General features: G+C 40.5%; 1 long non-coding RNA gene across 1 annotated transcript in view; it reads right to left on the reverse strand.

Moving 5' to 3' along the window:
• Positions 1-19,560, reverse strand: part of LOC148054748 (uncharacterized) — an 82,432-nt gene extending 62,872 nt beyond the window's left edge. Inside the window, exon 1 of the long non-coding RNA XR_015706645.1 lies at positions 19,428-19,560. This is a non-coding gene — a long non-coding RNA (uncharacterized LOC148054748). The remainder of the gene's footprint in view (positions 1-19,427) is intronic.
• Between the last annotated feature and the right edge of the window lie 5,684 nt (positions 19,561-25,244).

The following is a 25,244-nucleotide window of genomic DNA, read 5'->3' on the forward strand; positions in this document are numbered from 1 at the left end:
CCTGTCTGCAGATGCAGAGACATTTTTGGGGGAAGCAAGATTGAACACAGACAAATGCTGTCCATGACAGAGGCCACGTATTATTGATTTTTAGGGAATAGAGATGGACCTCCTAAGGATTTAATCTTCTTTTCATTAATATTTACAACCATTAGAATCACAAGTAGGGTATTGTTTATCAGGTTGTCTTCCTCATGCATTTCTTAGGGCAATGTTGCTAATTTACTTGCTGTATTACCTAGATAACATTATAGCTGAAGATCTTTCAAACGCATCACATGGAAGCACCAATTATTTTCCTGGACATGGTTTCTTGAATTTCCCTTGCCCCTGACAGTCAGGGTCCTGAATGAGGTGCAGCGGCTCTGCAGCCTCTCGCCCTGTCGAGGGCTAGGATGCCTGTGTTCAGGGTCAGCCCTGTCAGGCACGGCCAGGTATCCCAGGATACCACCACTGGGAAAGAGCTGTGCCAGCAAGATGGGGCCTCCTTCCTTCTCCTCCCCTCTTGGCTCAGGAGTTGCGTTTACACTCAGGTGTTGTGCCAATTTGTTCAGAATACATGTATTAGATGGCTTCATTTTGGATACCAGTAGGATTACTGAACACATGAGGTTTCTGCATCATTTGTACCTGTGATATTTAAAGCCGAGCTAATGTAATCTGAAAAGGCACATTTCCCTGAAATGGAACTCATACTTGATATGTCAAACAGAACATTTTAATTGTCTGTACCCTCACGCTGCTGCATTTGTTAGTTTAACATCTCCATTCTACTCTTCTGATAAATGGGCCCCATTTAAAGGCAGAACAGGCCTCACTCACAAGGTTGAGCAGCCAGAGGGTAAGTAGGATATTTTGGAAATGTGTGATGACACCTAGAGAAATAGGGATGTTTTATCAGACAGTGCCTATCTAATTCAGGGACAGAGATCAATATCAACCTACCGTCTCCTCATCCATCTTATGACTAAGCTGTTCTACCACCATGCTCCCTCCTTCTCTCTCCCAGGAGGATTTAAACTTTTTTAGTCATTACACAATGAAGACTACATTTTGCACTAAAAGAGGCAAATTTATCAGTTTATTAATAATGAAGATTATTGCTTTTTCAAACTTTTTTGTTTACTGATTACATTGTGGGAAGAAGACAGCCTTCCCTGTATGGTGGTCCTGGCAGCAAAGCATCTCTGACCCTTCAAAGGTGAAGGGGATCCTTTTCTGCAAGTGGGACACAAGTGAGGTGCCTCAAGCAAAACAGCTGTGCTGTGCTTTAACAACTGAACATTCAGAGGAATTGATTCCAGGCAAGCTACTACAGTCAATCCCATTCTGCAGCTACATGGTCAGGGTGTAATCCTCAAACTGGTAAAGGACTTCCACAGGCTGCAAATGAAAAATTACATGTTTCAGTCTCATCCTCGGCTCATCTCTCTGCATTCTGCACTACCACAAAGAGTCTTTCTTTGAGATTTCTTTCGTGTCTCAACGAGCAGATTTGATTGCTTCTCCATTCTAATCTGACCTCTACGACATTTCAATAAAATCCTTTTTCTGTCCATTGTCCTCACGGAAGGGGTTGGGTTGGAACAGTTGCTCTCCATTCAGTACGTATATAAGGAGAACATAACCTCCTTTCTGGAGGTAGCTGGACCGGTACAAAACCACCCTGAACGCACAAGCTATAAGGGTAAATGAGTTAATTCCCTTGGACTTGGTTTGATGCATTTTGGTTGGGGCTTATGCACAACAATAAGCAGAAGCAGGGAGAAAAAAAAATAATGGAGTAAAAGTGAAGAAAGGGAAGCAAGAGAGCTCACTACTGCTGCAGAGAGGCTGAAAATTCTGAACAAAGCAGCCAATTTCTAAATTATTATTGCTGTTCTGTTCGGAAAGCATTCTTGGGAAATCCACTGCATCAAAGATATATAGGAGTCCATTATTGATTTCCTTTTCCAATAAACACAACACCCGAAACATTAACTTATCAAAGAGTACATTCTCTCTTGCTTTTTGTATATATAAATAAAACACACACACACACATTATAGACATACACACAGACATTATATAGTAGGCTTGCAAGCATAGGGCTGCAAATGTAGGAACTTAAGTATCTTTAGGAAACCTTCATGGGGTTTCATCTTACATTCGCTCAGCTTGCCATGCTTCCAGAGGGACTCTGCACGCCCACTCCGCAGGAGACCGAGCCCCTCTTTACCCTGCAATTCTCTATAAACTACCACATCAATATAAAATGGCTACACATCAGTGACTAAAAACCCTCAAACGTAAATGTTTAACTCTTCATCATGACACATACTCCCCGAGTCTTTCCATCTGGCTCCTTTAGTCTGCTTCTGTGGCTTCTCATAAATGATATTTTCTCTAGCCTGTTTTCTTAGAGCCAGACTTCTACTATTTTGCTGTAATTCTTCTGCATATGAGGGATGGAAAACATACACTTCCAACCCTTAGTGTTATGGTCAAGCTATTCCTGTTTTAGCCTGAGTTATATATAGCTTGTACAGATCCAATTGTATCTCACTTGATCATTATATCAATTTTGTCTTAGTTGATTACACCTTAATTAATCTCAATCAGTCTCTTCTGTTCTCTGCTTACAATAAAATATCTAAATTCCGTGCAGTAGCCATCAGCATAGCTCATTCAACCACACAATCTAGCTTTCAGATCATTTATGATCTATGCATTGGTAATGCCTTCGAAAACCCTGTTCCTTTTCATTTGAATACAAACTGAGCATTGAAGGGTAGAAGTTTTAAGAAAATTTAATCCTAATCCCCACCATCACCTATTCCTTCTTTCAACACACTGGGAAACTTCCTTTTCCCAGCACCTTCTTATTCTTCACACAAGATGTAAGGAACAGGGAAGCATTTGCGCAGAAGAATACGCTTCCCCAAACCCCCAGCCTGCCTCCTGGTTCACCCTGTGAAATCAGCACACAGGGGACAGTGCAGGAGAGGAGCATCTCGGCTCAGCCCTCCTGCTCTCACCAGAACTGCATCTGAAATGATCCTGAAGACGGAGTTTAAAACTCTTCCAGAGTACCAGAAAGCTTATAAAAGTTGCTACTATATATTATTAATGATAGTTCCTTCTATGGTTTCCACCATTATACTTCAAACCACTTTCCCATTGCTATTTCTTCTTGAGAAAGGCGGGTGAGTTGTTCTATTAACTGAAAACTCTCTCTCACGCTTATTCTGGAAGTCAAAGTTATTTATTGGACATTTAGCTCAAGTAATTGAGTGCAAAAAGTGCTTTACAGTACCTTATTGCCGCATGTAAGAGATAATAGTGAAATTTTCATTGCTTTCAAGTAGAATTAACCACTATTCGAATAATTTACCTCAAAGGATACAATTTGTAAAATACAGTGAAACATAATATAATATATACTCAAAGTTAATCGGCAGTCTACAGATCAAAAAGGCTAAACAATGCTGCTAACTTAAAGCATACTCAGCACTGGTGAGGCTGCACCTTGAATACTGTGTTCAGTTTTGGGCCCCTCACTACAAGAAGGACATTGAGGTGCTGGAGCATGTCCAGAGGAGGGCAACGAAGCTGGTGAAGGGTCTGGAGCACAAGTCTTATGAGGAGCGGCTGAGGGAACTGGGGTTGTTTAGTCTGGAGAAGAGGAGGCTGAGGGGAGACCTTATCACTCTCTACAACTACCTGAAAGGAGGTTTAGCGAGCTGGGGGTCGGTCTCTTCTCCCAAGTAACAAGCAATAGGACAAGAGGAAACGGCCTCAAGCAGCGCCAGGGGAGGTTTAGGTTGGATATTGGGAAAAATTTCTTCACTGAAAGGGTAGTCAGGCACTGGAACAGGCTGCCCAGGGAAGTGGCCGAGTCTCCATCCCAGGAGGTATTCAAAAGATGGGTAGACGTGGCACTTAGAGATGTGGTTTAGCGGTAGACTTGGCATTGCTAGGTTAATGGTTGGACTTGATGATCTTAAGGATCTTTTCCAACCTAAACAATTCTACAATTCTAAATCCAATCACTGCAGAAACTGAAAAAGAATTTCACAAAAATCTTGCTCATGAAACAGTATTTTGGAATTTGTTGCCTTATTGCCAAGAAATTGCTATCATCTGCCTTTACCTTTAGTTACTCCAGTTATAATTACCACTGTTTATTCTGAAAGCAGGTATACTCATATAACACCAAGTATGGCCACTACTCCATCACCTGCATGGTGCATGCCTTATAAGAAAAGGTACGTGGGCTGCAACCATACACAGTGGACCACCTGCCTGGAAGAGCCCTGGTCACTAGTGAGCACCTTGCTTCCTACCTGCCCTTCAGAGAGACACTACAAGCACATTCACATGGGGATGTCTGACTCCAAGCAGTTGCCTTTCAACAAACACCAGGAAGGACTCAGGATTGCCCACTGAATTGTTCAGCTCCCAAAGTACAAGACTTAAGGATCTGGTTCATAAATGCCTTAGGGTCATATGGTGAAGAATGAGGCAAGGAGGAGAGAAAACATAGAAAATACAGAGATGAACCAGATGACAGCAGGCACAAATCGCAGCTAGATCGGACTTTCTTAGAGCACAGAAAAAGCCCCAAATTCTTCAACTATGGGAAATATTCACAGATATCCAGGACTGAGGCACCGGAGGATGGAAGTGAGCAGCAAGTATAACTGCAGTAAAAGCTAAGATCAGTTCATAGAGAACGTGCATCTGGAGGATACCTTCCTGCCACCAGAAGAATCACAATGGACAGCAGGAGGGACTGGTGCTCTTATCACAGAGCCATTTACCACCCGTGCTGCCGGTGAACAGTCTTAACAGGAGGCAGCAGCACTCATTTGAGGCTTGGGATGAAAGATCAAAGAGTTGAAATGCAGTGCCCCAAGATCCAAAAGGGCCAATGAAGTAGTTTTTGGAAGTAGGGCTGCATGTGCCTTGCTGGAGGTAATCATAGGATAGGTAGCCTCAGCCTCCTCCTGATCCTGAAGGAAAAGCATGAAGAACAGCTTTGTGGGACTGGGAGTCCTTAGTTCTGCCAGCTGAGTCTGAAGAAGGCAAGGAAAAAAGTTAGCACCTTTGTCAGGGAGCTAGTTGCCTGCTTGTCCCAGGACAAATCCTCATCTGCAGGTTGTGGAGGCTGGAGCCCAGCAACACAAGCTGTTTGAGGCTTGTAACTGATGGTGCCTTCAGAGCTTGCCAAAGTAGCAAAGGAGGACCGTAGGGGAGACAACATGAGCAAGGAATTAAAGAAAAAAAAAAAGGGGGGGGGGCGGGGAAAGGAAGTGGTCCAGAGAGGTCAACATTGTTTTGAAAATTCTAAAACAGGAATCTGAAGGTCCAAAACACTTTTCATTCTTTGCATTGTTTTTGTAATATACTGATAGCAAGCACATTACCTGGTTTGTCTCATTCATACATACGTTTTTCTTGCCTTATGAAAATTTTGAGATTTTTACTCTTTACCTCATAGGATAGAAATACAGGATAGAAAACATGCCCTCATTAGGGCACCTGACATTTTATCCAGTGGTCTGATCATTCTAATGGGATCCAAGTCTGATGTCCCAGTCACTCTTTTTTTTTTTTTTTTTTCCTATTAGTCTCTCCATGGTCTAATTTTCCCAGTGCAACTTTTTATTCTCACTGACATTTGTTAATGGAGAAGCTAGATGGTACTAATGATAAAGCATGTCTAATTCCCTTTTCATCTTGTTGGGAAAATGATATTTTCTTTCCCTGAGGCTTGCACTTTTCCTTCTCTCACACCCACACATACAGACACAGATTTATCTGCCTGTGACAAAAATGTCCAGTCTCTGTTCTGCAAATGAAATGTAAATCCACAGCTCAAACCCACATAGAGCAACTTGCTAAATCCCACAGTTCCTAATTGGGCCACACTCCCAGCTATTGAAGCCAACAGAAATTTTCCCAAATTAAGTTCGATCTTTGCCCAAATACTTATTGTTAATTCAGGGAAGCTATCACCTTCTTGAAATGCACTGCTCTCTGTTGTGACAGTGAGTTTGGAAGCTGTGGGGCAGGGGATGAGGGTCCACGTAAAACAGTTATGCTATCTGGCTGTCGTGCTGATTTCCTTGGTGGTAATTCATCGCTATCATCTGTTTCCTGGAATCATTTGCAGACACCAGCTGTCAATGGGAGTTTTACATTTAGCCATAAGAAACAAATGCATCTGGACACCAGATTTCTTACAGCTTTCTCTGGCATCCATCATAACACTTTTTGGGAAAAAAAAATACATCCCATTAGCCCCTTGCTATGCAATTCTTTCAAACATTTTGTCTTGCAGGAATTTCCATCTTCCACCACTTCTCCACCCCCATTTTCCTTTATGCAATCAGAGAGATTCTCTACACTTATAACCCTATTTATTGGTATTTCACCTTAAGCTGACAGTTTTCAAATAAAATTCTCAGGGCAAAGACTGACACCAGAACCAAATGACACACAGTTATCACAGTGCTGTTCATAGCTTTCCGAAATATCCCATTACCTTTGCTGTGTAACCGTCCATAGAGGTTTATTTTGATGTTCACTATAGCTGCCAGGAAACAATTGCTCAGGAGCCATTAATGTTTGTGGGTGTGCACCGGCTCACGCACACAGATTGGGCTTCTGGGTCCTTGTTTGGGAAGGGGGATGTACACTAACAAACTGTGCAGCCCTTGAGTCCACGGGCATCTAAGTTAAGTGTCCTGTTTTCAAGCGTGAAAGAGACTGCAAGAGAACTTCGTGTTTCACTGATATGCCCCGAGGTGTTCTCAAAGTCAAGCTACGCCTACCTTCAAGGTGCCAGCCTAGCTTTAAGACCTTGATCTTGAACACACCAAATGCATCCCTCTTGGACTGTCATAACCCATCTATGACCTGCTTATCATAACACAGACTCTACCAGAGCTCGGCAATGCTAAAACAGCCCAGAGCTGAGCTAGTGCTCATCAACCTGTTGTTAGAACCTATTCCAACCTGAGATGGAAGATTTCATATAGATCAGACATCAGAGAACATATATAAAACCAAACAGTGCCTGCTACTGCCATTCTTGTGCATCCACATTTTCTGTAGGGTCAGAAGTATATTTTATAGTGCTCAGGTGGAGTCATCATCAGGGACAGGGCTTCATCCTTCCAACTGGGTTTTGCAGTAATCTGACATATCCCAGATGCAATTACAGCACTGAAGACGTAACAGTATCTGGGTGTATCCAAAGAGTGCCGAGGCTTTTAAGACAGCCTACAAACCAGTCAAAGCTATTACTCCTCTTGCTCTGACTGTTTTACAAGATGTCTGACAACCCTAGGCCAATGCCCAAAATCCTAAGATTCCTTTCAGACACAGATCTACAAACACATTGCCCGTTGTTAGACATGCCCCTGGTAGAGCTCAGACACTGCAATGCTTAGTGCTGATATCCTAGACTTGACCCATCCATGCCTGTCACTCAGACTTGTTCTCTGAAAGAAAAATGAAGCAATGACCTTACCAATGCAAGTCTTGTACGCCAGATTAATTTTTTTTTTTTTAAGTTACACTTTAAGCAGTCTAGCACTTCCCCCTCCCCAACCCCCGTTTAGCATTTAGAGCGCATACAAACAGAAGCAAAATCTTTTTGCATCTGACTCACGTCCTCTTCATCTCCTGGCAAAGAGGCTTTGGCTCTACAGTGTCTATTTCTCCATGTTGGTTATGATGGCCATAAGCTATTTAAATTCCAGCAGCACTCCAAAGATGCAGAGAACTGACACAGAGGAAGCCACAGTCTCTTCCTGCAGTGCCAGCTGCCTATTAAGACTTACCCTGCAATGGTACTCTGACAGGGCATCCACATAATGTCCATGCAGAGTCCCTCAAGACTCTGCATGCGCCAATGACAAAACTATTACGATTCATAATATGCACGTAAGGCGAGGCATATGCCAACTGACATGCATGATAACCCTGCTTTTTTCTTAAGGGTCTAGATGCTTTTTGTTGTTTTAAGCAGGCTACAATGTTGAAGCAAATCATGAAGATGTTTTTGAATTAAGAAGGAGGAATATAGAGGACAGCAAAATCTGAGATCTGGAAAAACATGATCTGAAAAGAGAATCTGAAGGAACTGTGGCTGTCTAGACTAGAGAAAGGAACACCAAGGCAAGATATCATATAGAAAATGTAGCTACTGAACAGGAAAGCACTCTACTGTAGGTAGGACAAGAAGTAATAGTTTTGAAGTAGGACAAGGGAAATTTTAGTCAGGTGTTAGGAAAATAATACAAACTCACTTACAATATGGATAGTGAAGCACTGGAAAAGACTGTTAGAGAAGTTGCAGTATCTCCAAGAACAGACAAGACAAACACCCGTTGGGGATAAGCGATGGATGGGCGATGCAGCCTGCCTGCCTGCCCAGCTTCCTCACTCCCCCCCAGCTCAGCTTTTACGATACCCACAATTCTGTTACGAAAGAAGACACAGATGAGAGAAGGCAAATAAAAAGGTCATTAGAGCACATACAATGCAATCTGACACCAAAACTATGGGGGGTTTAACGTACAGATGCAAACATGCTGCAGAACTGTTGTAATACTGTTAACTTTTCTGTGTTACAGTTTGGCGGGAAACGACAGCTTGGTATTACACACCTGAGTACAGATCTCTACTCCTCCTCCAGGAGCACGTTATCAGTTGCATTATTATCTTTGCCTTCTGGTTAAGCTGTGTAGTGAGTTAATGCTGGTAATTGAAAAATGAAACCGCCAATAAAAGAAAAATCCAAATATAAACATGGTCTTAGTGTCTACCCCACTCTTCATTATCTCATCTCTCAGTCTTCTTGACAGTTACTATTCTGCTCCCTTGGTGTACTTTAGACAGACAAGGATCTGCTTTGTTCTGGATTTATTGTTCACTGATAAACTAATGCGTTCTTAACAGGCTCACTATAAAGATGAAACAAACTGAGTGAAAAAACAGAATGCTCACAAGCTCGCTACTTCAAGTACAAGATACTTTTCCAAGGTGTTTAGATGTCTACAAATGCAAACAGCTGCCCTTGTCCACTAGGTAGCTGAGCAGACTACATATCCAAGTTACATCCTTCTCTGTATGTTTGAAACTTAAATACCTTTTTGAAATTATATCCTACATGTTTAATTTTATTCCTATCCAAATATATCCATTTAAGCATATGTTATGATTTAATTCCATTGACTTAGGTTCCCCTGACCTCAGCAGTGATGATTTAATGCATCTCAGGACTCATCTACTCTGGTGATCATTCAAGGTTAACACCTTGGAGTACATTCACCCTCAGATCCCAAGTGTTGCAGTAATGTATTCTAGCACTGTGTGCTAATTTAACTGAAGTGACTTTCACAAATGCAATCCCAAACTAATTGAAACATGGATTATTCCCTGTGCTTGCCCTGAACACTGATTAAGAGAAAATGCATTGAATTTTATGTATAGAGCATATTTTCCTCATACCTACCTTTAACTTCAAGTCACGCTGATCTTAATTATTTCCTCCTGAGGCAAGAATAAAACATTGATCGCTATTACTTAGTTGCACAAAAGGACAATGGGTACAGAAACACCCCAAACCTGTACCCTTTGAGCCAATGTTTAGTGACGCTGCCAGCAAGAACTTCTCCAAAGAGCTGTAGCTGCATCCATCTGCAACAGGGGCCCAAGTGCTAAACCTTACACCCCATGCACTTGTAGAGCCACAGGAATTGCTCTGAAGGGTCTCCGACTTGTAAGTACTTGTATAGATAGATCACGGAATAATTTTTAGAGCAAGAACTAAGAACAATTTAGCACTTACTATGTAAGAATTTTTTAGTAAAGTACAACAGAAGTCATTAACAACATACATCTTCCTTCAGAAAAACATGCCAGCAGCATACATCTTTCGTTATATGTTTCTTAATTTTAAGAAGCTATTTTTACAAGAGTGTCCTTTATTTTTCATGAGAGAAGACCATTGATCATGCAGCACTGTACATCAGGGAGACAAGTGGCAAAATCAGACTGAGTACCTGCATTTTTGTCTCAGCATCTCATAATCAAAGTTACATTTCCAATTTGAAAAAAATCTGGGGCTCACTACACACATATGACCATGGTTAAGCATGGACATATTTATAATTATGTGGAACTACGAGTCCAAAGCCTATCATTCCAATGTGTCCTTAGCAGAAAAAGAGGGATTCGGTCAAGTATTACAGGAAAAACCTTGCGAGGGAGGGAGGGACAGAAGGAGGAAACCTCTATTTCTTGTCAGCTACCAGCACTGGCACTCAAACAACAGTGAGTGATTTCAAACAGAACATTTCTGTGGAAAGTTGACATTTTACTTCATGTTTTTTTAAAGGCCAGATGCCCTCACCACTTTCCAAAGAAGAAAATCCAGAAAGAACTTTAACCCTTGGCAGAGTCTGAACTTGAGGCAAAACAAATCCAGACTTCCTGCTGCTTTTTAATGGAAAATACTTTGCCTTGTGCATTCCCTGAAGTACCTTACAGAGTCTCATATGGTTTTGTCCCTTCTGTTAAAATCAGAGTGGTCCTGAAAGATTCTGAATTCTTACCAGTGCAGAGTTCTGGGTCAATGAAGTCTGGGACCCATCTGGAAATAAGTAACCTAAACTCAGAATTATGTCCCCCTCCTACAAAACTTCAAAATAACAAGTTTTCCTGTTATCTTAGGGTTAATTTCAGACAGCTGTGGCAAAAGTACAGAAAGGAAAGAGAAGAACTAGCATATCTAATTAAAAAAAGAAAACAGGAGGTAGGAGATGGGGGGCTCAAGATCGGATATAAAGAAGAAAACTGATAGGAAAAAGGAGAGAGAGACCGCCCCAACTCTGACCGGTGTTGGCATGCTTGAGGAGCCTCTTGGCCCTGTTTCTCAGCTGAAATCCAGTCCTTTTTGCTGACCTTAGAAATGAACTGAATGAAATATGAGCCACTCTATTCCAACAGGACTAGCTAAAGGCACTGATGCAGGTTTAGGTTTGGCATTATGAAGATTTAAAGGACTCAAATAAAAGATTAAAAATAAAAGAGATTGATTTTAAAATATACCTAGTATTGTGAGAGAGCTTTGGTACCTCAATGATCTTTTACTGCCTTCTATCAGAGAACACACACGGGGCATTTTCAATTACTTTAATTACGTGTCAGGGTTATTGATGCACTAAACCCTGCCAGACATTCCACAACATTATCTTTAATCGCTAGCATTTTCTTATCTCTGTTCCCAGTAAAACTATTTTCAGTTATTTCATTGGATAAAAAGAGAATGAAATACTGCTTTTATATTGAATTTTAAAAGATAAAAAGCTCAATTTTTGCAGTCATCATAATAAAATAATTATCACACTGGCATTATTTACCTTGTAAAACTTAAAAAAAAAAAAAAAAAATCTTTCTGGCATAGCACTAGGACTAAAGTTCCTGCAGTTTCTTTAATACTAGAGACCTTGAATCCCAGAAATTCAAGCGCCAAAGAAAACAGTAACGCTACTTCTCCTACCAATCCAGGCTATCCTCAGCTGCGATGGAGACAAAAAATTGAGCTGGCTATACGAATTTCCTTAGATTCTTTCTCTCTCTGAACCACCAGAAGAAAAAAAAAAAAAAAAAAAGTCCTGAAATGAGGCCATCAGTGTAAATCAGCATAGGTCCACTGAAGTCGCATTTTGGTCATTGAAATGCATATGTATGATTACCAGAGGGTGAAGTGCTGCTCTCGGAAAGATTTCTGGGTGCTGCTGTAATGGCATCCAAAGTATATGTGCCTAACAGCACTTGCATACCGTGAAGTTAGACAGCAACAAAATTACTTCAATTGCAAGTAACTGCAGAGACTAAATAGGAGTCCTGGATTGAAATGGTCCTGCCCACCTCCCTTCAACCTTCTACAAAGGAAGGATTTGTTAGAGCAGAACAAGCAAACTGAGGGCATTGCACATTTTGATATAGGGATCAATACACTCCTGCTAGCTAGCAACAGGAATCAAAATTGCATCCACTGAAACAGCAGAGGGAGGGCAGGTGATGTTTGCACTGCATTTCTGTCTGGAAAATTCAGCAGATGGCCCATAGGACTTTGCCCTCTCCTCCATCAAGGTGTATTGTTTAGGGTAGACAAGGAAAGTAAGACAGAAAGCAGGATAGATTTTGGTAGCAGTTGATAATACAATGTCTTGATGTCTCATTTTTGATAAGTAGGAGAATTACAGGAATTGCATAGTTTAATACAGGATCAGATTTAAGCCTATTATTATGGAGGACAGTCAGTGTATGACCACCCTATACTCACGATATCCAACAAGCCCTCGTCCAGTAACATGTTTTACAGTTCTTACTGTATAATGACAGGGGTAAAGACTATTTAGGACTTCAAGCAGAGGTCTATACAGGATCTCCGTCAAGAACTCCAATTACTTCTACATCCTTCTGAGGCTCCTTCCAGGATCTGGCCAGGAGGAAACGGAACCTACCCTGAGCATAAATGACTTCTCCAATTCCTGCTCTTCTCATCAGTTGGGAAGTCTGCTACTCTCTAGAACGTAAATAATATATTTACATTTTACTGAGGAAACACCAAGCAACCAAATAATACAGCACTCTGGGGATTGTTGTGCAGCACTGTGTCAAACAGCGAGATTTACCCCTCCAATAGTTAGGATCCAAAATTCTACCTCATTACATATTCCTAAAGCACTTTGCAATATTTGTGCTACAATGGCCACAAAACATATTTCTGCTCCAAAATAGATTTTATCCTCTGTTATGCTCAATACTATCATTAGAGCTGTTCCAGTTTACAAGGCACAAAATAAACAAAATGTCTATGGCTTCCTGCATGGATCATCTGAACTACAGGTCCCTTGTTTTCATCAACCTGTCAGCATCAGCAATCCTCAGCCCACCACAAAACCCCTGCAGTTGCCTCCCTGCTAGTTGCCAGATACAATTTTTATGATCACTTATGTCCATCAGTATGCTGCATTCCTAAACATACATATGCCTTTTTTTTCTCTTTTTCCAGGCTGTCTGTCTTGTTCCCAGTCCAATGAATACCGTTGCCCAGCTGGGGGGAAAAGCTGGGAAAAACGTCACAGTACTGATGACCGGAGAGCTATCCTATACCCAGAAAGAAGTGCTGCGGCCAACTAGCCACAGAGGTCTGCAAACGAGGATTCCTGTCCGAGACAAAACTCAGTCCCCCTTCAGTTATATTTTCCCACCTGCAGCTATGTTAAAAACAAACAGAAACAAAACAAAACCACAAAAACAAACAAACAAACAAACCAACCACACCTCAGAGTTCTGCAGCACAGATTTGCACGGGTTATGAGTTCAGGTGAAGTTATGGGAATGGCATTTTAATATGCTGCATCGTTTCTCAGTCACTGAATAAGAGGACAGAAGAAAGTAAGAAGAAAGCAAATAAACAGAACAGGAACAAAACATTGCTGCTGACCCCCCTCAGTGCTCTGGATTTGAATGACCTCTCACATTCACATCACAGCACCTCTGCTTCACAAAACTAATAATTAATAAATAAATAAAGCCAAGAAGGAGTGCTGCAGGCAGTATCAGTGGGAATTTTTCTCATCAACATTTCTTTTTGTTAACAAACAAGCTTTTATTTCTTCTATTGACTTTTTAAGAACAATCAGTGAGGACACTACCAGTACCTTGAAGTCATACCAGTTACCTAACTTGCTGGTGATTTCACAAGATTTTGTAAGTAGCTCATGTATCCGTAAATAGAATAAGCTTTTGAACACAAAATCCTGGATGAAGCTCTGCTTTCTGCTGGCAATATTAACTTGCACAATTCTAAATAACAGCAGTAATACAGGCATTTGACACCCATAATTAAAGAAAAAGGTTATTACAATCATAGTTTGGTCATCAGCTTGATAGATATGCCAGTGTGCAAGGTGGTCAGCGGAAACTGATATGCCACTGGCCAACTCAGACACAGGTACACAGGCTTCCCCCTCCCTCCTCTGCTTCCCTTAGTGGGAAAGCCACGTCCTGCGCTCTCCCAGACATATTTCCATTGTCTGAAAACAGGAGAAGGAGGTAAGAGTGTATTTTTAGACAAGAAAGGAATATAGTTCAGGAAAAGAAACCAGGGAGCTGCTGAAATCTGCACAGCTGTTTAGGACTGGAATTCCAGCTTCCCGGGTGTTTTTCCTAGAATAGCTACAAAATCATAGTTCTGCAAACTCCTTTACATACCAGGGAAGCGTAAGAGAGGAAACAAAGAAGAAAAGATGTCAAGAAGAGGCACCCTGTACGGTAGGACACAACAACACTCAACCTGTTAACTCTACCAAACACATGACTCAACCAGCTCATTGCCACTCTCCACGTAACTCTGCTCTCTGCAGAGCAGAGCACAATGCAGGGAATGAGGAGACCTCCCTAATCCTCATCAGTGTTTTCCCCTCAACAGCAAATTATTATAATTTCCAGTTCTCCCAGCAGCAGCATCCTCATTTCATTTATAGAACAGTAATTCCCACCCACACATAATTAATTGCCGCAATAGAAAAGGACTGTGTGATGCAGCTGCAAACAAGGTGGAACAGGAGCAGAAATAAGGTGTCAGTGCCATGAACAGCAACTCAAGTCCAGTGTGATTTAGCACATGGCCACAAGAAAAAGCTAGTGCTAGACATCCAGTTAATACTCTGCAGACTGCATTTTGATTTTGGAATGTCATACCCAAACTGCATTTGCCAAGACACCTTGTAGATAGGTTAAAACCTGTAAATTTTAGAAAAAAGTTCAGAGAAAGTGTGCTGTACAGAAGGGAATTCAAGTCTAACTTGGCAGGAACACGGTTCCATATCACCCAGTTTTCATGAAAACTAAACTCCAAAGTGAAAAAAAAAAAAAAGTATATAGTTGTGTGTATTTGTCTACATGTTCTTCTTTCCTCACAGAAAGACCTAAGCCAGTATGTTTAAAGTAACATATTGCTGTAATAACAAAATAATGATTTTTAAAAGACACGTGTTTTCAGAAGGTTTTGGTCATTGTTTCCACAGTTATCAAACATCACTATGGTAATCTGAATTCTCCTGGGAGCTATCAACACTTAACCGCAGCTGGAGTTTGTTTTTTCAGGCTGTTTGAGCTGGCAAGGTAAGGACCTCTTGATCACATCCATTTTCTAATTGATGAAAAATGATAAGCAGCTGTAGGAGGGGAAAAAAAGAAAACAAAAAACAAACATCAAACCCAAAAAACCCCTTGAACTAGAGAATACGTACATTCGCTTGGGAGCTGAGGAACTGTGTTATGAAAGAAAGCAACAACAAAAAATGGGTAATGGAGAATTAGCAAGGGAAATAATTATGTCAATAAATAAGTAGTGAACAACTGATTGACAACACAGTAAAGATTCACCAGAGAGATGCAACATAAGAAACCTGCCTCCAAAGCAAACAAACATCAGCACTGCGTGATATAAAGTGTGCATGAAATCATTCACAAGAGACTATTAATCATGTAAAAAAATGCAAGCTAGTTTGCAAAATTAAGTTTTGCACATATTTAGCTTATTTCTAATCAAGTGTAATATTTAACTACAGACTTAAAAATAGTAATACTTCAGGCTTTCTATTCCACAGGCGAAAACAATCATAGAGCACAAATCTCCCTCCCCTCTGCATCTGTGGTTACAACATGCTCAAGCCATATAGGAGTAACACTCAGAATTACTATCTTCAACTTGAAATTAGAAATTGGTGTGCAAGACCAGTTATGACCGAGAGCAAAGGCTCGCCTGCCTCAGCACCCTGTTTCTGACACTGACCAAGAGCGGATGCCCAGGAAAGAGAGTAAGGCTCTCCCACCCATATGAAGTCTTTCAGAGTCTGGATTAACTGAAACCAGATTTTTTCCGCAATAGGAAACAAAACCCGTAACGACATAGGAAGAGGACACTTCAAACTGTCCATATTCTTTCATGTTTGCAGACAGCTGATACTAAACTCAGAAAGAACAGAAAAAAAAGACCTTGTTTTGTATTGTTTTCAGGGCATATCAAGGAGACGTTCTGATTCCTGCAGCAAACAAAAAACGTGTTTCTGGGCTATAACTCCTCCTTGTGATTTTCCAGAGGACATAATTTCTCTCCCTTCTCTTTCTACCAGGTGGTAGAGGGTGGAAGCCAACGCAGATATGGCTCAAGACCCCAACAAGGTAGGAACTCGACGGGGAGAAGAGTCTGATTGCAGCATCTGTTGTGCTACCCCTTTTGCCTACAACAGAGTCCTGAAACTCAGAACTGCAAGAACTGCTTGGATCAGGTCCGGACACTTGCAGCAGCAGCAAACACACCCCAGCCCTCCCCTTACCCACTCCAGCACAGCAGCCTTTCCCTCTCCCCTCCTTAGCCCTTTCTTTCTTGCAGCAGGATGACAAAAATCCAACACTGCCCATACTGCAACTACACGCTCTCAACAGAGCTGCTGTGTATTTCGTTGTTTGCTGCAATAAGCTGCCGTCTTCAGCTCTCCTTCACCTTCCCAGCGGTTGTACAAAGCATTTCACACACTGTCTTCTTGCAATGCAGCTGTTTTCCTTTTCTCTTTCCTACTGCAGCTGCAATTCCCCCCCTTCCCCGTATCTCAACTGCATGCAGCACTTCTGGTCAGCTCTCTGTGGAATCGTATTTGCTGCCTTCTGTGAGTGGAAACAACTGAGGAGCAGAGATGCATTTTCTCTCCTGATGGCTGACTCAGAACCAGGATAATCGTTGGTGGCTGCTGACGACAGAGGACTTACTGATGGGCTCTGGCCTCAGTATTTTTAGACACTGCATAAAGACTTTGAATCTGAACTGGAATATCAGAGGATCAGGCCAGACTCTGAGTCACACAAGACCTATAGAGCTAATAAGTATCTCAGACTCATCTTTAGAGGCCAGTTTGCTGAATGTGGGTAGAAAGCCACAAAACTTTTTCTCTTTATGAAAGAAACTTAACGATACCACAGTTGGCTCTTGGAAAACCTTGCTGAGATTCTGAAATAATCCCACAAAATTTGTTTTTTTTAAGTTGTCTTTGTGAAAAAGCTGAGAACGATACAATTTAGCAGCTAAGCGACAGGATCAATAAAAGCAAAAGAAACCAAAGCATATCAACAATGTCTGACATAGTTTGGTTGTGAATTCACATCAAATGTTTTAGAGCGATTATGAAGCATCAGACCATGTTAAGAAACTTGCTGTGACCTGAAACTATCTTAGAGAACTTTAAAGTTGATTTGTAAAAGAAAAGCTCCTGAGCCCGGGTTGTATCTGGTTTTGTGAGGTTGTTTTAGGAAAGAACAGAAACAGGGTATCCTCGTCAGTAACACAGTGAAAGCCAGTTCATTGGGACTGAAAGTGATTGCTTACAGCTTTAGGTTTCAATAAATAAGAGCACAAATGTGTCTTTGTTGCATCAGCTTAATCTTTACCCTCACTATGGTTATTTTCACCTACTTGTGCAAATACAAATATTTAGTAAAGATGTAAAGCACAGGTTTAAGTGCAGTGTAACTTGACTCACGCTTGTCAGAGAGGGCCACGTGCCCTGGCTAGGACACTGTTAGAGCTGGGCACTGGTACGAGCCCTGGGTGCTGGCTGGTGAGTGCTGCTTCTGCTTTTTTACATCACTATCTACGCTTGCCACACTAGAGCACTGTTTGCCCCTTCTGCTTTAACACCTGATGGGATAGCACTGTCATTGGTATGGTTTATAGTGGTAGTAATCCAGAAATCTTCCACAGAAAACACAGAAGTCCCATAATTTACCTTCTTCTAACAGCAGCAACATAACTGGGTTAAGAACTCCTTTTAAAAGTCTATACCTCCAATTTTGGTGTATATATTTTTCGACAGAAGATTAAAGGGATTTTTCCTCTTTTCACATCATCCCCAGGCAGTGCTCTGTGCCTCGCTATTTGAACAAGCACTAGTAATAATTACAACTAGCTTTAGAATTACAAATAGTCACTTTTTACATAGACATTTCATAGCATGGTAGGACATATTTCTAGGTAGCTATTTTGTCTTCAAATATTTTATTATACTTAGAAGACACTTTTTAAAACATTCATCACCAGATATCAATATTTGAATTGCAACTACTGTGTACCTAATTCTAGGTGTTGAGGTCAGAAAAGTAAGTTTTTAAACCTACTCTTCCTTATGATCATGCATAGTTTCTTAGTTTATTAGTTGGCACAAGGCTCTTCTACCAGATAACCTCTCTGCAGATATTCAGCCTGCTTGATGATTTCATTTTACCTGGTCATCAGCTTCACTTTTACAGCATTTGGTAACTTAGGTGCATTTAATGCAGCTGCACTTAAGCCCTTTACCATGTACTGGATATTCTCTGGGTTAAGCCCTTTACCATGTACTGGATATTCTCTGGGTGTCTTATATCCTTTTTATTTCTTCTGGTTTTATTAGGTGTCTACTGCAACAGAGTATTTTACCCTGAGGAGTTTCAATTATTTATGAACATGGAATATTTGCTGGGTTTCACAGTATATGGTTTCCGTTCACCATCTAAATGACTTTGTACATGAACAGAATAATCCATGCTTAATTTTCCAAGTGCTTTTGTAGATCTGTTCAGGGTTCCCAGTTTACCTAATTTCCTTCGTCAATCACCAACTTTAATTGAGTTTTATGTCTTTTTATGAAAGAAATTGAACTAAGTAAGGTTGTTTGAATTATAACCTTCTCCTAAGTCCTTGCTTTACTAAAGAGAGCACTCTCATTAAAAAAAAAATTAAAATCCTTAGATTAAAAAAAACATGGGGCTGCTCTCTAGTGATTTCTAACATATCTGTATTCTCTTCTCTGATAAGCCAACAGCTTGTAGGTTCCTCAGCTATCAAAACCACAGAGCTATTTCAAAGCTAGATTTCAAACTAGTTACTTTCACTAACACACAGCTGTTCACATCAATACTGAAAATGATTTTAGCAGGACCATTCGCAAGAGTGGCTGCTCATAAATTTAAAAAAAGAGTTCATAACAACTTGTGATCCACTGATCTTTCTCTTGAAATGCTGCCAAAATTTCACTAACATGAATGATGATAAGCAATTACAGCCTCTGTTTCAAAATAGGTAAGTAAAATGGTTCCAAGAACCAGTATCTATTTTAGACTACTTTACACTAGCTAAATGAATTAAAAGAAGGAACACAACTTTTTCCTCTGCCCAAGCAACACAATTTGCATACAGTTACGAAGCAGAAAATAAAGAAAGGTGATATCACCCAAATTAGAAGTAGACAAATTTCATTTATATGCACTTATTCTTAGCATCACTGCCAATGTCAATACAAGTTAAATAGTTTAAACCATACCTTCTCTGGTGACAGGTAGCCCCTGTTTTCCAGCCTCCCGGGTTGCACCCCAGCAAATCTTTCTCCTCCTTGTTTCAGTAAATCTAGAACAACTAACACCTGTGCAACAGGATCATCATCTTTAGAGCACAACCAGCTGAGGAGGAAATTGGTGACCAAGCACAGCTGACCAGCCAATCCACAGCCAGCCAGAAATATATACATACAGGGTACAAGAGCCAACACGTTTCTGCATACAAATACAAGCAACTGCTATTCATGCACCAAACCTGGCAGGTGACAAACCCAAGTCCACTAAGTCACACTGATGATGTCTGTGCTTAGTCTAACACACTCAGCAATCCAGAAATATCTGAAGAAACAAAGAGTTTTCTATTATTCACACAAACGAACATCCAGAGAAAGATTTGTCAGTCCATTAGGCTAATGAACTGGACTGAATCCCCCAAGTCTTTGCCCAACTTCCACTGGGATTTTTTGGGGTGACATAATTGGGAGCATTGCTTGGAACCTACTACACATCACCTGGAAATCATTTTGCACAGTTTGTTCTCTTTCAGTACATGACCTGTGTTTAAAGCAGAAGTGAGATCAAAAAGGACTGAAAGGGAATTGACTTACATCCTACTTCCTTTCCTTTCAACAGCATTGTCATAAAGGTTCAACTCATTTTTGAAACCTAAGTACCTAACACCAAACATAATTGCCAGTTTTCAGCTGAGTAAAACCAAAACCTATTAAAAACCCGAACACGTAAACCATAGCCTCTGTTTACCAATGCCCAAAATAGCAACATCTGCCGATTCCATGTTTTCTTCTATTAATCACCACAGCCACCATGAACTGTATGGGTAGTCTCCTATCTGAATCCTCTCTTGCTCTGCAGAAGCTTGACATTTGAATTTCATTTCCTGTACTTTTCTGTAGGAAATAGGAAAAATAATTACAGGTATCACTGCTATGCACATGAACAGTCATGATCAGATAGACTGCAATGGGTAGTTCATCCGGGTAAGCACAGGGACTCTTGGAGGTAGATGTAAATTAGAATGACAGAAAGACCTAGTGCATGTGAAACGGTAACAGGGATGCACAAAAGAAGTTACCTCAGCTTACGTTAGATTTGAGATAAACTTATTAGATATTTAAGTATTTTCCCTATTTAATAGGTAATGCTTCTTTTCATTCTCATGGTTCTACAAAACAGTACTGGCTTCCGAAAAAGACAAAGTTAAATATGTATAACCCCCAATCAAGCACAGGAGACTGGCACCTGATCTGCCCTTAAATATGAGCATTACCGAAGACATGAGAGCAGTGTTGGAGAAAATATCAATATTACCTCCTGCACACACCAAGGGTCAGTACTGTCAAGACGGAGGAGCACAGAGATAAGAATCTGAATGGAAGCAACACACTCTGAAGCAGAGGAGAGTCCTTTCTGTGAAACAGTCCTGAATCCATCTGACCTGCAGAAGGACCTGCAGAAGGACCATGATCAGGGGTTTCCCTGATCATGAAAGCTAGCTAAGCACCTACAGAATAATTAGCTGGACACTTCTGTCTTTTTTAGTGTAACTCCTTTAGAGTATCTGTTTTTCCTTTCACGCTCTTATCTTTGTCTTCACAAACATTTGTACGTTTTGCATTTTGTAAATAAACTTAATTTCCTTTTACCATAACCGGCTTGAATATAGGTGCTTTTTCAGATCCCTGACCTATGCCAAAGCACTGGAAATTGCAAACATGACGGCTGTTTTACCCAGCGCTATGGACCAGGCCCTTCCTCAGGCACAGGCCACACCAAGAACCAGGAAGCTCGAGAGAAGCTGGTGTCTTTTGGTGTCCAGCAAGAGCTGGGGAAGATCTCTGGTACGTGCCAAGTCAGCAGGTGAAACACCCATGATACCCAACAATTTTCATAATCATGGTCTTCACTAATCTAATGCATTCCATAAATAGAAACTGACAACAAAAGAAAACACTTCAAGGAGAAGGTGGTGTTCAGACTTGAGTTCATATTAACAGAGAAATAGCCTTGTAACATGCAGCAAGTGGTGGTTCAAGCTGTTGTGACCTTAAATCGTCTCATGCCTTCATCATCTGTCTACATAGTTTCCTACACACTGGGAGACCTCATACCTTGGGCAGAACTGAAGATATCAGAGCAAGTGAACAACTTTTGTTCTAGTAAGCCACAAAGGAAAAAATATTCACTACTAAAAAGGCACAGATGGAATCCAATTAATGAAGTCTGTCTCCTGTTTTATATCATGAAATATCTAAAAAGACTAAGACTCAAATATACTCATATCAAAAAAATATTTAATGTTGTTATCTTTTTTGTGTATTGATGACATAAAAACAAATTCAACCTTTATTTAATTGCTTGCAACAATTGGCACATTCTTTATACCAAATAACTATGTTTTGGAAAAAATCCTAAATTTATCACTTTGATCCTCAAGCTGCTAACACTTATGATGTACTCAACTAATAAGTGCTTGCAAAACTGACAGACGTGCTGTTTATATAAATCCTATCAAATTGCTTCTGTTCTCCAGACGGATGGCTTAAGTCACTACAGCACAAACCTCAAAGAGTATAACTGTGTGCAGAATCTGCTGTCTTACAGATTAACTATGAAACCACTAAAGGCAAACTAATACTTTGAAACACATTTGTAAGGCACGAGCAGAATACTTGCAGGAGACGTTACTGCGTTGTCCACACTATTTTACGGCAATTGTCAGGAGCTCTTTTGTCACGACGCATGGGATAAGTGGTCTGTATGTTACCAAGCAAATATTCAAAGCAGCAGACTAATAATTTATACATATAATTAATCTTTACTAAAAATTCATTACACTAATTAAGCTTTACTTTATCCAAATAGTGGCATCATTTGACAAAGGGGAGGAGTGGAAGGAGAAGGAAGGAAATTTAATCAAACAAGTTCTGCTGCTTTTTCTTTAATTTAAGCAGGAAAAAAATAAACTAATGATGAGGTGGTGTTTCTGAAAGAAGTGAGGCGTGAAACATCCCACTGTTCCACAAACTGCTCATTCTCCTGTTATCTGCCCAGCTAGCTGGATACAGAGAACACTCTGCAGACTGAAAACAGTTCAGAAAACTGTCAGCTAATGCCTCCATTCAGTCCTGTGAGAGGTGGGAATGGCACTTTGACAAACACCATCTCCCACTTCCCAGAAGCCTGAAACAGTTTGGGGCCAAGGGCCCAGGGAGAGCAGCTTAGTAAAAGAGACAAAATTTTAGCCGATATTCTATTTTCTGTTAGCATTTCTCAGGTATGCGTGACTGCATTATTTGGTATCAATAGACAATTAACCAGTGGTAGTCTACTGTAATACAAGCTTCAGTTTAGCATGTCATTAGACTGACATTGCAACAGGAATCATTTGCTCTGGCACTCTTGACATGGATAAAAAACCCTCTTGCGTTTCTGTAGACATTGTACTGATCAGGCCCTAAACACCCGCTTCTGCTGTCTATTCTTGTGCAATAGGTGAACAAACAGCAATTGAGAACTGATAAATCATGTAATTCTTTTTTTACATGTGTCCGGTTGACAAAAGAAAAAAACCCATATGCTGAATGACTGTAACTCCTCAAGTGTCTCCAGGACATCTGGCTTCCTTAGGTTTCTGTCAAGCCTGTCATTTTCAGTGAAACAGTGCTGTGAGCAAGTGACTGAAATTCTATATTAAATTAACTCTTCATGCTGGAATAAAATTCCTGGCTCATTCGTAGCACAAAGTTGTTTAACCGTCTGAGTTCTATGACCAGAAAAGCGAAAAAAGGCCTCCCTGAAACCAAACCGTTTGAAGGTTACAGAAATGATGTTATGCATGAGAGAAGTGCTGCACTTAAAGAGCAGTAGACTTTCCTGTCCTGAGACATCATCAGTTCAATCACCAGAAAGATCAAAAGCAGCTATTTGCTCAAAGTAATTGGCTGCTTCTGTAAAATTTTCACACATCGGTGATTTTGCCATTCCTACACCTCCACTCTTGAAAACTCAGCAGTTGACCTGATGATCCATCAGGACAGCTAAAGAATGGATTATTGTTTGTATATAAAATATCCAATCACGGCCTAAAATATTCAGTGCACACAAAAGTGATTTTAAAATATTTTAATTGGTCAGCAGCAAACATCTTCTTGGAATATAAATGGTGTCTACAGCTTTTTGTAATCTTATAAGTACAGTATTGCTTTTGCTCAGAAATGAAGTGGCGTAGTTTTGTCATTCTCCAGTGTTTCATTTTTATGAACCTCAGAAAGGTTCCCAGCAGTCGAGCTTCTTATCAAGCAGCTGCAGAAATCTACAGCTTCATTTTAAAACTCATGGTTGTCCTGTGCCTCAAAGTTTCTTGCAACAATCCAAGATTACTGTTCATTATAATAAGGGCCAGCATTCAACAGGCCAAGAATAGCAACCTAAGTACATGGGGGTTTAAAGTAATTACCTGCAAAGCAAAGGAGAAGGTTCTTTGTATAGCTGGAGACAAAAGGTTTTGGTCAAGAAGAGTGGGGGGAGAATATTAAACTGTTTGCTTATGCGATGTGTACAGCTTTTTAGGTAAAAAGACACGTGACTAAAGAAGGTATATTAACTATTGCAACAGGCAAAACCAGAGTAGGGAAAAGATGAAAAATTAAACAAGGTGGATAAATGCTTGCCACAACGCCACTGACTGCTGAGAGCACACAGACTTTTAATATAATTCTCTTCTCATGCCATTTGAGAAAAGAAAAAGGTAAGCATAATGGGGAGAAAAGCTTCTGAAAAATTTACTTGCAAAGGGAATAGATGCTGTTACCCAGCGACAGATGTCCAGTCCACATACCTACTGCAGGACTGCTGCAACACCAGGTTAATGTTAAATGAGACTTCCAGAATTTTATGCAACTGTGTAAGTCCCAAAGGAATTTGTATTATCCCCAAAGGAAAACATATTTAATAATTCAAATGTTAGTCTCCCCACAGTGTTTAAAAGGAAGTCTCAAGCTGCAAGGATCACATTTGAAAGCTGTTACTACTTTGTCCTGAACAGAGTTATTGAAGCACTCAGCTGCCAGCCTTCGATATATGAAACAATTGTGATTCGGTAGATTTTTCCCGGTTTAGTAGAGATTATTTTCAAAAAAAACAGCGCGCTCAGTCTACCATCAAAATTGCAGGTCAGGGTCATTCTTCTCTAGATTTACGAGTCTCAGGTGCCTGGGTTTTGAATTACAGACTGTCCAACTCCTTATTATGCTGGCAGCCTCGCAACAACGCATAGAGCTCAGCTTCCATGAAATTCAGGTATGGGCCATTTGACGCATATTATACAGAAAGAGATAGCTCCCCTGAAGTAAGTGCCTGTGTAAAAACTTGTTACTTCTTCTAATCTTGCAATTATCCTTCAGTATCTCCTCTCTTCCCCTCTTTCACAACATCACAAGATTAAATACAAGTTTAAAACCACATCTGACAACTTTTCTGAGGTTTTTGTTCTCTCTCTTGCATTGTTCAGTAATTTTTCTCCCAGTTCAGTAATTATTTTTCCACTTGCCAGTAGGGTGCTTGACATTATTTATTCCTAAAGACTCCAGTCTTCCTTACTGCATGGAATTAGTCACTGCGGTATTGAATGTCTTTCGTTTTTCAGCAAAAGCAAAACACTCCTCTGCTTAATTAATTCCATTAGGTCTTTGATTTATGTAAAAATAATTAACAGTAGAAGCTGATGCTGAAAAAAAAACCCAAAAACATTCTCCATCCCAAGTCAAGAGGCATGCAAAAGCTTC

This window comes from Nipponia nippon, unplaced genomic scaffold (genome assembly GCF_047370975.1).
Source record: "Nipponia nippon isolate SJK-2023a ecotype South Korea unplaced genomic scaffold, ASM4737097v1 scaffold_3, whole genome shotgun sequence".
Classification (NCBI taxonomy): domain Eukaryota; kingdom Metazoa; phylum Chordata; class Aves; order Pelecaniformes; family Threskiornithidae; genus Nipponia; species Nipponia nippon.